Below are 12,412 nucleotides of genomic sequence, written 5' to 3'. Positions count from 1 at the left end.
TCAGTCTCCCCGCAGCCTCGCTCCCCCGCTCTCGTCCTTCTTTAGTCTGCTAGGAGACGATGCCGCCAAAAGGCCCTCATTGGATATGGGCCTGGACCATGGACTTCTCAGCCTCTGAGACTGGAAGAAGCAGATCTCTTGCTTCTTCATAAGCTCTCAGTCTAATATTCTGTTACAAAAGTACAGATGGATTGAGAAAGGCCGCATGCTGCCCAAGGCCCACATGCACCAAGTCAGGATTTGCATCTATGTGAGCACCCACTATCAATGCCTTCTAGGACTTTATGAGTAAGACAGTTTTCTTATGCCCTTTCTACAGTTGGGTAATCTGAGATTAGAGACATGCCATCAGTTGCCCAAGGCCACCCAGAGCCACTGACAAAGGGAACATCTCCACAGAGATGATCATCTCCAAGTCTTCCATTGTGTGTCGAGAAGCAGCAGTCAGTGCATTAGGGCGAACCCTTTGAGTCTGTCTTAGTTCTGCCGCTCGCTGTGTAACTGAGGAAAACAGAGAGCCCCACATGGACAATGACATGAGCTGCCTGAAGTCACAGGTGAAGGGAAGTCAGGATCTATGGCTTCCGACTTCCTGGCTGTGGTGCCTGACTTAGCGAGGCTTGCAGAACGAGGCCATGTGAAGTTGTAAAGCAGAGCCAAAAACCGTGGGTATGGATGTAGCCACACGCCTGGAACTCTATGGAGGCCGAGGCAGAGGATTATGAATTCAAGACCAGCATACCCTGTATTAAAGTAAATCAAGGATGGGGGTGGGCTCTAGGTCAGTGGAAGAACATTTGGCTAGCAAGCGTGCAACAGGCCCTGGGCTCAATTCTCAGTACGGCCAACAAACAATCCAGAAGATAAAGAAGAGGAGGAGGAGGAGGAAGCAAGAATGCAGTAGATTTGGTAGTCTTGGAGAACAAGGCCATATCTGCCTGTTGTTGGTATAAAATCGAGGATCAGGAAATACATGTTAGAGGGATGGGTGAAAGAGTCGCTGAAGTAAACATAGTTTGGAGTCTGACCAAGATTCCCCACAGTGGTACCAGATCCTCTCCCGTTCACATTCCAATGGCCTGGAGGCTGGACCCTGGGTTCCTCGTCAGAGAGGGGTGGGGCTGATGCTCTGCTGTCACTGACATCTTCCCAAACATCTAGAAGCTTCTACCCCAGGGGAACCCCCAAAGACACTCGGCCTTGCTGATGGAGGAGGAGGAGTCCCACCTGTATGCCTGCACACATGCATGAACCCTGCTGCCCGCCCCAGTTGTGAGGGATCTGGAAACAAATCCTTTCTCTGTTCCCTAGGCCCACACAGAAGAGCTATGTAACTGGAACTGGCCTAGTCAGGGCAGTCAGGCCTTTCAGACCCTGGGGCTTGGTTGGTTCTCTGGCGCCTGATGTTTCCTTTCTTCCAGTTCCGTCTCAAACACCTTACCTATTCCATCTGTCCTTTAGCATGTGCATGGGGATGGCTCGTGCCTGTTCCCAGCATTGGGCAATAGGAGCATTCATGCATCTTACCCACATCCCTAATTGCCCCTTCTCTCTCTCTCTGTCTCTCTCATACATACAGAGAGACAGAGAAAGACTGAGAAACAGAGAAAGACAAAGAGACAGAAAGAGATACTCACATACGTGGGGGAGGGGGAGAGAGAGAGAGAGAGAGAGAGAGAGAGAGAGAGAGAGAGAGAATGTTCACAAACAGGTCTATGGCAGATACCCCTTTCTGTTAAAACTGGGTACATCTATTTTCCGCCAGGGTCAGGCTGAGGGATCTCTCTCATGAACAGACCTGCTGTAGTAGGGGTAGGGAAGCTAAGAAAAGGTAGAGTAAATTAATTGCATCTCTCAAGCTTAGCTAGGCCCCTGGGTCCAAAGAACAGGAATCCTGGGTTAGGAACTGACTCACTTTGACTCCTTCTGAGCTATCTTCTCTGCTGGGCCTCTTCAGGAGGCTTAGCACTTACCCAGTTTCTAGCCAAGGCTTTCTACCCATGCTGCATCATGAGTGGTCAGGGCTCAAGTGACAAGCCTCATCTTACTTACCCTGGTGTGGAGGCAGGCCCCACAGGCCAGAGGCCACCAAGTCGTCTCCTTCCTTGGTGGAAGGAGATCTTCTAGGAAGAGAAGGTGGGAGGTATTCCCAAGAGAAAGTCATCTTTCCTGCCTCCCACCAGAAAGCCCTGTGAAGAGCCTGCCAACCAAGAGGGGGAGGGGACAGAAGAGAAGAGGAGACTAGTCCTGTCATAGTCAGGGAACCCCAAGACTCCCACTGCCTACCCTATTGCTTGTCTCCACCCTGTCTCTCTTCTCTCCCCCATCCCTGCCCTGTTCCTCTCATGAAAAATGGATGGAGTATTTATTAAACTGTTTTCTCTTCAAAGGAGGTTTTAATTTTTAATGTCTCACCAGGGCTGGGGAGACACACTGGCCCAGACAGGCCGTGTGGAGGGGTAGAAAAGGTCTGCCCTGGACTGGAGGGGGACAGGGAAAGGGAGAATAAAAAAGAGTATAGAGCTAAAAAATGATAGACACACAAGAGAAGTATTTAGTTGGGGGGGACCACTCTGGGGGACTAGACACAGCCTCTCCCTTTTCCTCGTGCTCTCTTGCCTCACCTGTAAGACCTTCTGTAGGGGGCAGCGTGTGTTTGACAGCCACTGTGCTATGAGACCAGGTACTGGCTAGGTGTTTCGTACACAGATGCACGCAGCTGGCCATCTCACTGGTGGGAGGTCCTATGATGGAATACCAAGATGCAAAGACTCTAGGTCCAGCGTGCCCATGCTCATCTGACCTCATTGCTTGCTTCCTGTCATATAAACTCACTCTTCAGTTTCCTTGTCTGCCGAAGGCGTCTGGGAACCCACTTGTAAGGTTGCTGTATGACGATGTAACGAGACGTAAGATGTGGTAGCACGAATCTGTCGCTTAGGAAGCTGGGGCAGGAAAATTTTGAGCACAAGGTCAAACTAGGCTGCACAGTGAGGCAGTATTTAAAAGAATATGTGATAAGATCAGATGTGTGTTGGACACATCGACAGCTGACACGTAGTGTGCCTTCAGTATGGTGATGGCAATGATGTCATAATCAGGGTTCTTATCTGCGGGTATTGCAGCTGTGCCTCCTGCAAGTTAAAGGCTGAGGCCAAAAGTCACCGAGCCGTCAAACAGTGGAGCCAGAATTTGGACTCGCTCCTTTCGACTCACGCCTGTGTGTCTACTGCTTTTCAAGTGATGGAATTCTGCCTTAGTGAACATCTCTTTCAGCTGGTCTGGAGTTGACATGCAGAAAACAGGTGTTGAAGAATTGTTTCTACTCTCTGAAGTTTTGCTGCTCAGTCCTCAAGTTGGTCTCAATTTATTATCTGTGACTTTACACTAATCACTTCCATGTCGACGGAGACTAGAGTCCCCCACCTCCCTCCCTGGCTTCTTGGCAAACAGTAACTGTAGGCAGGGAAGGCATGGGAACCCAGTTACTTACCGCTTAAGAGAGTAAGACCAGCAATTCATGCCAGGATCCACAAACCCAACCCCAAAAGGCCCTTCAATATACTAGGCTGCTGATTTGGCCCTGTGCGTGCGTGCATGCGTGCACGTGTGTGTGTGTGTGTGTGTGTGTGTGGTACATTCGTGCCACTGTACTTACATAGGGGGGTTAGAGGACAACTTGTAGGAGCTGTTTCTCTCCTTGGACCATAAGGATTGGTAGCAAGCCCCTTTACCATGAACCATCTTGTTATTGATCTAACTCACTTTTTTTTTTTTTTTTTTTTTGGTTTATCGAGACAGGGTTTCTCTGTGGTTTTGGAGCCTGTCCTGGAACTAGCTCTTGTAGACCAGGCTGGTCTCGAACTCACAGAGATCCGCCTGCCTCTGCCTCCCGAGTGCTGGGATTAAAGGCGTGCGCCACCACCGCCCGGCCCTCTCACTTTTTTTTAAAGATTCGTTTTATTTTATGTGCATTGGTGTTTTGCCTGCATGTATGCCTGTATGAGTTTGTTGGATCCCCTGGAACTGGAGATAAACACAGTTGTGGGCTGCCATGTGGGTGCTGGGAATTGAACCTGGGTCCTCTGAAAGAGCAGCCATAACCCTTAACTGCTGAGCCATCTCTCCAGTCCCCAGTCCACGTTAGTTTTTGAGACACTAAACCCCAAACTTCCTGGTTCTACTAGACTGGATGACCAGGAAGCCTCAAGGATCCTCTCGTCTCCATCTTCCCAGGACTGGGCTTACAAGCCTGTGCCACCATCTCTGGCTTTATATTTTTCTTTTGAGTTCCGGAGATTTGAACTTGAGTCCTAATGCTTGCACAGCAATATTTTAGTGACCAAGCCACGTGCCCAGCCCTTGGGCTCTGCATTTTGATTATAGGCCTTCACACTGCCTGCTGTACAGTCATTGTGTCCTCCGTGTGGCATTTGTCTCACCAACATTTTCAAGCACAGTGCTCAGCCTAAGCTTGTCTCTGAAAGCACACACCACTCCAGGAGCGGCCCCCGACTGTTAGGAAAAGATGCTAAGCCAAAGAGTCTTACATGGAAATAGGGTACATATTGACATCGACAAGCGTGTGGGCTAAAGTTGAAGTTGGCATCACTGGCAAATGTAAAAGCAACACAGTTGAAGAGCAGATGGCATTGCATTGAAAGGTTTCCCAAGCTTCCAGAAGTCAAAGCTAGCAAACAGAAACATTTCTATTTCAATTCACTTGCTTTGGGGGGCAATTGACTTAGAACCACAGGTAATATTTCAAAGGTCATAACAACATTACTGAGTAAACATTGCAGGAAGAATGAGTTGGAAATGGATTCCCATATTAATCTCCCTAAAATAGATGACTTCAAGTCTAGCAAGGAGACGAATGTTCTCAAAGGCTACAGAAAGCTATTTTTCCCGGTAGCGCGGGGAAATGGCTAGTATGGGGAAACCACCAACCCGAAATATTAGTTCCACATCACTCTGTGAGTTCCATAAAGCTGCTGCTGTCACTAACGTTTGACAAAGCTGCTCCTGACGTACACCCAAATCCTCAAAGATTTCTCAGGGTCCCTGGTGGGATGGTGTGGGGGACAGTGAAGAAATAATGTATCAGGAACTGGGCAGACCCTGTGACCTCATTGCTTCCCTCTGAACAACAGTTTTCTCTCCTGTGCACTGGGGACAGGTGACACATTTTGGCTCCTTTCCAGGGCTAACATGATGATCACAGGAAATCAAAGAATGTAAAGAATCAATAGGCTGGGCCCTGCCATCTATGACCAGTGTACTTGACCTTTGCCCCCACTTTCACCATCCACAAAATGTAGCCACACCTTCCTCAGTTACATTGTGACACCCCAATTGTGAAATATCTGGCATTTAGCAAATGTTCAATATATGTTCAGTGTCATTATTGGTGCAAAAACCCGCTTTGTGAGACATGCCTTTATCTTTAAGGTCATCACTCATGGTCCAGCTAGAACAAGTCAGAGGTGGATGTAATATACAATACTGGTAAATTATCATGTTCAAATTTGTTGAAAGCAGGCCCTGGAAGCAAACAGGGCTCACTTGTCCCAAACTCCAGCATGCTTATTTTCAATGTCTTCCAAAACTCCCTGTCCTGAGGCAAGCTGGTCCCCTAATTTTGTAAAGGGGAGAAAAGACATCATAGCAACCTATGTGTAAAATCACCACAGCCTTGAGAATAGCTAGAAGGTAAAGCATTAGCAAATACAGGTTTACTGCTGTTTATCCCAGCGTGTAAACATGCCTGCAGCCAATCAATGGAAAGACTTCCGGTCGGGTTTTACTGCACAGCCACTTCTGCCCCCCTCACTCTCCGCTGTGGGCTGGAAGCCCCAAATTTGATGGTGGCCCTTTTGCTTGCTCTCTCAATTGAGCTATATCAGTTGCTTGTACTTGATTTAATGATGATATCTGTCTGTCTGTCTACACGTTACTTGCTGTTTGTTCTTTTATTTTTACTTGCTATATGTGTAATAAACCCATTCATTAAAAACAGAAAGTAAGGCTATCACAGGCCATTATCTGAATCCTACCGAAAAAAAATAAATAAAAAGTATCTTAGCTACATATTTGTCATAGAACAGAGACATAGTGGTCTCCATGAAAAAGTTCTTAAGCCTATCTCCCCCACTCATCAAGTGGCTAGCTGGATCTTTTTATAAGGCCAAAATGAGTCAGATATATTCCTGTATTGTGTTCAGTCTGTTCTGGTTTGGATATAAAGAGTTGCATAAGAGACCCAGGTATGAAAGGCTTCGACTCTAGTTAGAGTATTGCTTTGGTAGATTCTAAAACTTAAGGAGGTGAAGCCACACTAAAGGAGTTAGGTCACTAGGGCTGAGTCCTTGCAGGTGTTCTGCTCTTGACCTCTTCCTGTCTGTTTCCTGTCTTCCATGTGAGGTGAGTAGCCTCTGCACACACCCATAACATCACGAGGGTCTGCCTCTGCGTGTACCCAGAATCAATGGACCCAGGAACTGTGAAGTGACCTCTCTAAAACCAAATTAAATCCTTCCTCTCTTACTAGATTGCTTATTGTCAGGTAATTTGTCCCATCAACAACAGTCCAAACAACGCACAGTCCTGGGAAGTGGGAAAAGGAGAGAGAAATCTGTAGTGGGGACATAGTGGACGCACACTTCTGCCGCCCATACTATGTTCGGCCCAGATTTAACCTTCTGCATTGCAAATGTTTGACTGTCACCAAAAGCTCGTGCATTGGAAATGCAATGCTCAGTTCTCCAGTGCCGGGAGATGATCATTTGCACTTGGTCCCCATGAGTGGATTTGTGTCATTGTCACAGAACTAGGTGTGTCTAGATCAGCTTGTTATAACAGCGAGTCCCGTCTCCTCTTGCTCCCTCGTTTCTGCCCTTCTATGCCCTTCTGCCTTTGCCATGAGACGACACAATGTGCATACGCCCTCTCCAGATGCCAGCACCCTGCTTTTACACTTCCCAGACCTTCAGAATCACACACTAATTAATTTCTGTCCGTTTACAATTATCCACTGTTAAGTGCTCTGCTATAGCAGCAGGAAACAGACCACGATAACCCTGCAGAGTGGCAGGACGATTCCTAGGCTGACTTGCAGGAGCCTGGTTTGGCAATGCTCACTCTTCTCTGGAGGTGTTGGAAAACCTCAGGTAAGAACCTGACTCTTTCTGGGTCTTACTGTCCTCTGGAGGTGCTGGATGAGATCAGTACTTCTCAAGCTGAGGGTGTAATCCACAGACCATAGGACAGAAGTTCCAGGAGAGCCACCTTCTGAATAGATATTTATTGTAAATCACAATCCAGTGCAGAGCTGTATGCTGCCACCACTTGAGAAAGACTCTCCAACTGAATGCTAGCTAGGAAAACGCCTTTCAGTTGCAAACTGTAGTTGTCTTTATAAGAACAATCACATCTATAACTGAAACAAAAGCACACAAAAAAATCTCATCCTCAAAGAACCCGGTCCCAGTCATGGTGGCACAGGCCTGTAATCTCGGCATCCACGAGACTGAGGCAGGAGAACCGTACGTTCAAGTTCAGTGTGGACTACACAGAGCCAATCTAAGCTCAATGGAAGCCCTTATCTCAAAAACCAAACCAAACAAACAAAAAGGAGGGGGGCAAGGATGGGATCGAGATTGGGGGCGGGGAAGGAACGGAAAAAACTTGTGGCTCCTAGTGATACAGCAATAGACCCCCCAAGATGCCACAAACCGTAGAGAATCAGCGGACCAAGTGCTTGCCAATATGCTTTGGACAGAAGCCCACTTTCACAATCTGTTAGATATGTGTATATTTATATCTGGGGGGCCTGGCTATTCCTTCTCTTCAGGTCCCATTTTGTCATTCCCAGACCCTCTGGTAAGCTAGACAAGAGAGTGTCCCAGTTTCTTTACCAGGGATCCCAGAGTAGGCCTGGGCTTGGAGTAGAGATAGGCCTGAGTCAGCCTAAAGCTCCACCTCTCACCGCCCAGAGGGGCCAGGGTTTTGTGTCCTAGATCAGTCCCAGTAGTTTCCATAGCCGGCAAAAGAGAGAAGGGCCTCTGAGATAAACCTTCTGCTGCCCCTCCAGGTATGTCCTCTAGGAAGTGACCACTGGGCTCCAAGTCCCCGCCTCCTTCCGTGTCACATGTCTCCTTCCAGGCCAGGTGAGCTCACCTGGGGAAGACAGAACTTGTTCTGCAGGTGCTGCTGACAGGAAGGCGAGAGTGTGGGGGAAGGATGTGACAGGCAGGTGAAGGTAGTTACGCATCCTTCTCTCTTTCCAGGGAAGCCCTGGCCTAGCTTGGGGGAAAGGGCACAGGGAGTTCTAAGGGAGGCTGTGTGCGCCAGAGAAGACTGCCATGCTCAGCCTCGGTCAGGGACTGACTGTCTTATGACCTCACTGCCAGAGATGTCAGCTCACCCATCGAGAAGCAGACAGAAGCCCTGTCACTGAGAGACTTGGAGGAGGAAGTTACAAGTAAAGAGGTCCTTTGGAAACGAGAAAGCCATGTGCCCTGAGTGTAAGCGTGAATTCACGTAGAAGCACACAAACTCCCAGCCCTCTGTGGGACATCACCCCTGTACCTATCTCATGCTCACATTTGAGCAGGCTTCAGAAGCCTGGAAGAGCTTGCTAAAACAGACTACGATGCCCCGCCCACATCCCTGACTCAGCAGTTCTAGACTGGAACCAAGAGTGTGCGTTTTTCAACATGTTCTTAGCACCTGATGCTGCCGGCCTGGGCCACACAGCTGGGAACCGCGAACAGCCCCTTCGTCTGTCTGTTCATGTTCTCTAGCTCAGGGGCTTAAACACAGGGAAACCAAGTCTCCCACACAGCCATGCCAGGAAGGACTCGTGGAGAATTTGCCCAGTCCCCAAGCAGTTCCAGGGCAGCACCCGAAATAGGATCTGAAAGTAAGTCAGGAGTCCTATCGACTCAACCGTCAGCCAGGCTCAGACACTCAACCACAGCACACTCTTGCACACATGCCCGGCTCACACCTGCATAACTTAGCAGCTAAACACAAAGACACAGGCGCTAAACTGCTGAGATTGGTTGGCCGCCCAATCTTCTGATGTGTGTGGCCTTGGACAGGCCACCTAACCCCTCTGACCTTTGGTTTCCTCATCAAGGAAATTAGGGACAATAATAATACACCGCGGTGTTGCTGCAAGACTTGGTGAGATAACAGAGGGAAAGCCCTGGAAACAGAGGTCAGCAGTGACTGCAGTTTGGAGCAGTGGGCTGCAAACTCCCAGGCTTTGATAAGGGAAAGGACGAGGTGGGCCCTCTAAATGTTCTAACTTGACAAAGACTCACTTGTGGGGGGCGGTGCCAAGACATCTAGACTCTAATGGCAGGTATGCTTTGGACTCCCTCACTGTGTACCTACAGGCTGGTCCTTGGGCTGCCCAGGCCTCACCAGCCCTGTCTGTCCTATAGGGAACATTCTGGAATGTTTATCAGAGCTTTCCATCAAGCATTGCCTCACTGGGGATTCATGGCCAGTGGTGCAAGGCGGAGGCAGTGCCCACAGAGGCATAGGTCCAGTAGGTGGCCCAGCTTTCCCCTCCCTGGAGCTATAGACACCCGCTCTCCCTCTCTTGGGAAGAGACTGTCGGAGACTTGCCTTCTTTTCCATAGCTCCGCAAAGAGCCCTGGGGCTTCTGGAGTTCTGGGAAGAGATACAGGAGAAGACCAGCAACAAGCGGGAGACCAGCAACAAGCGTTAATCCTTGGCCCTACCTTTCTACTAGGCAGGGAGCACCACAACACAGCCTGGGGCAGTGGTGAGCACAAGAGAATAATATGGAGGCTCCCAGGGGTGATTCTTGCCTGAGGTAGCAAAACATGAAATCCCATGTTTCCTGCCAGGGGCTACAGCTATCTGGGAATCAGACATGAGAAGAGTCCCAACATGGCCTCCGCTTTCTTCAAGTTCTTTCTTCAATACCATCGTCTCTATAATTCTTCAAGCCAGCCTTGCCTCTCAGTCTTAACTCTCCTTATGTGCCCAAGTTTCTTTTTGTTTTTTGTTTTTTCTTTTTTGGTAGCTCTTACCACCTTCTCTCAAAGTATAAAAGTTACTACTATATTTGTTGTTTATTGTGCACGTATCTCTTTCTACATAGGAAAGTAAGCTCTCTGTGGGCAGGGAATATATTCCATGTTGTTTATTTGAAAGAGCAACACCTATGATATAGGCTAGGGCATGGCAAGAACTCTTGCCTCTGCCCACTGCATTGCTGACTGTACGGCAGACTCTAAAATGCAAGGTTGACCAGACCCCACCCCTGCCAAGCCCCTCCCAGTAAGCTACAGAATATACTTCAAATGCCTAGGCCTCCTCAGTCAGCCCCTCTGATGGCTTCGTCTCTTAAGTCACTAACACGCCTGCCCTCTAGGAAGCTTCTCTCATCCTGCTGCCTTTTCTGGTGTAGCTCGGCTCTTTCTGACCTCCAGCCTCTCTGAAGCCTCACAAGCCTTTACTCAGCCCCTCCTTTCTGGCTAACTCCCCTCTTGGAAGCCTTTTCCAAAGAGATGATAACTTCAAGTGCTCCCTGCCTCTCTCTGATCTCCCCTGACCCTTGCCTGCTCTCAGTGCTTCCCAAACTCCCTAAAGGCGCTCTGGTCCAGGGTATCTGCGATATCTCGGTTTAGGGTACCTGCAATCTTTATATGAATCTTCCTCAGAGAGTCAGAGGCCCCTTGAGGGTGGGGACCCACCACTTCTTAGTGACCTTTAAGTCTCCAATGCCCGGCCATAGTGTAGTTTCATGACAGAGCCGTGGATGAAGGTTTCAATGCGTAGGCACTGTCATCATCTAGGTTAGCAAAGGTCCTATGGGAGAAAGTGTTTCCTAATGGCAATATTGCGTGTGCTAGGATACCAGCTTCTTTTGCCTTGGGCTAGAATTCTATCACCTGGACGACGCCAGTCTCATTATTATCACGTGGAAAACTAGCACATCTTCACCTTGCCGCCTGCCAGCTCGACCTATTGTGCCTGCACATATCATCTATCGAATCTGTCGCCTGTGTGCATGCACCCCCTAGATACTGCCTCTGTACCTGTCTTCTGTGACTCTGAGACAGCTCAGAAAGAGATCGACTCAGCTGGCACAGGTGGATTCCCAGATCCACAAGCCACATGGATTGGAGCGGTAGCTTAGAGCTTTGGAACCCCAATGCCCTTGTCTGTAAAAGGTAGGGGTGGCAATGAGCCCTTCCTCATAGAGTGGTGAGATTAAATCAACCGATTCTCTGTAAGCACTGGTGACAGCGAACATTTGTTGCATGATGGCACTTCTTACAACAGTCATTCGTACCATGGCATTCGTGAGAAGATTTGAACAGCTGAACGAATGCCACAAAATTGAAAATGATCAAACATGTATTTGAAAAGAATTCGAGATAAAGTAAAATGAGGTTAGGAAAATCATCAACCCGGGGGCATGACAAGATGCCTTCGGCCTTGGCTTGCCTGAAAGTCACACCAGCAAAGGAAATGCTATCGGTGATAAGCACCAAGACATCTGGAAACCAGGGGTGCCTGAGCATGCCTCTCTCTTGGTCCTTCACCAGGAGGACCCGAGGAGACACTGTCACATAGCAGAGCAGCAGGCTGACTTTCACATGACGCTCCCTCTAGCCCACCTTCTAGAAGGATCTGTGGCAACTCTTCAAGAAAAATGACAAATAATGACAGCCACCGCTTACTCTATGCTAGGCATTAAATTCCCCCAAATAAATGCAGGAGGCAAGCCCCATTATTACCTTGGCTATACAGAGAAGCTGAGGTCTGGGAAGACCCACAGGCAGGAAGTAGGAGGAGGTAAATCCAAGTTTTTCTGCTCCTGGAGCCCAGGTTGACAATTACATCTTCTCCTGCCTCCTGGAAAGCCACATGTGCTACCACAAGCTCAGTGTACAAACTCTCTGCTGAGATGCCTCATGTTAAGGATAGCAGAAGACTTGAGGACAGAGACTCCACAGCCTGCCTGATAGGCATCGATGCTCAACACTATTTCTTCAGGCTAAGCGAGCAGTCAGGTGGGGGCATCAGGCATTTCCGGACTGAGTTCTCCGAAGCCATCCTGCGCCTTGAGAGTTGCGAGTTGCTCATGCGCAGTAGAATCCTGGGCACCCTTCCGAGCCAGGCTGAAGGGGGCACTTAGAGGGATGTAGAAATCCACGGGGAGAAGCTCCCAGAGGACTGGAGGGTAATTCTAGACAGGGCATTTCCCCACTGAAAACAGTCTGCAAAGCCTCCAATGTGCTAAATTCCCCACCATCGAGCCAGGCCTGCAGCTATTTCTGTCTGGAATGCTTTCAAAGCAGGCGTTACCAATTGCCACTGTGGCCATTTAAAAACTCTCAATAAAACACCCCTAGAACATCTA

The sequence above is a fragment of the Chionomys nivalis genome, chromosome X, assembly GCF_950005125.1.
Source record: "Chionomys nivalis chromosome X, mChiNiv1.1, whole genome shotgun sequence".
NCBI lineage: Eukaryota > Metazoa > Chordata > Mammalia > Rodentia > Cricetidae > Chionomys > Chionomys nivalis.
Note: the sequence above shows the minus strand (reverse complement) of the source record.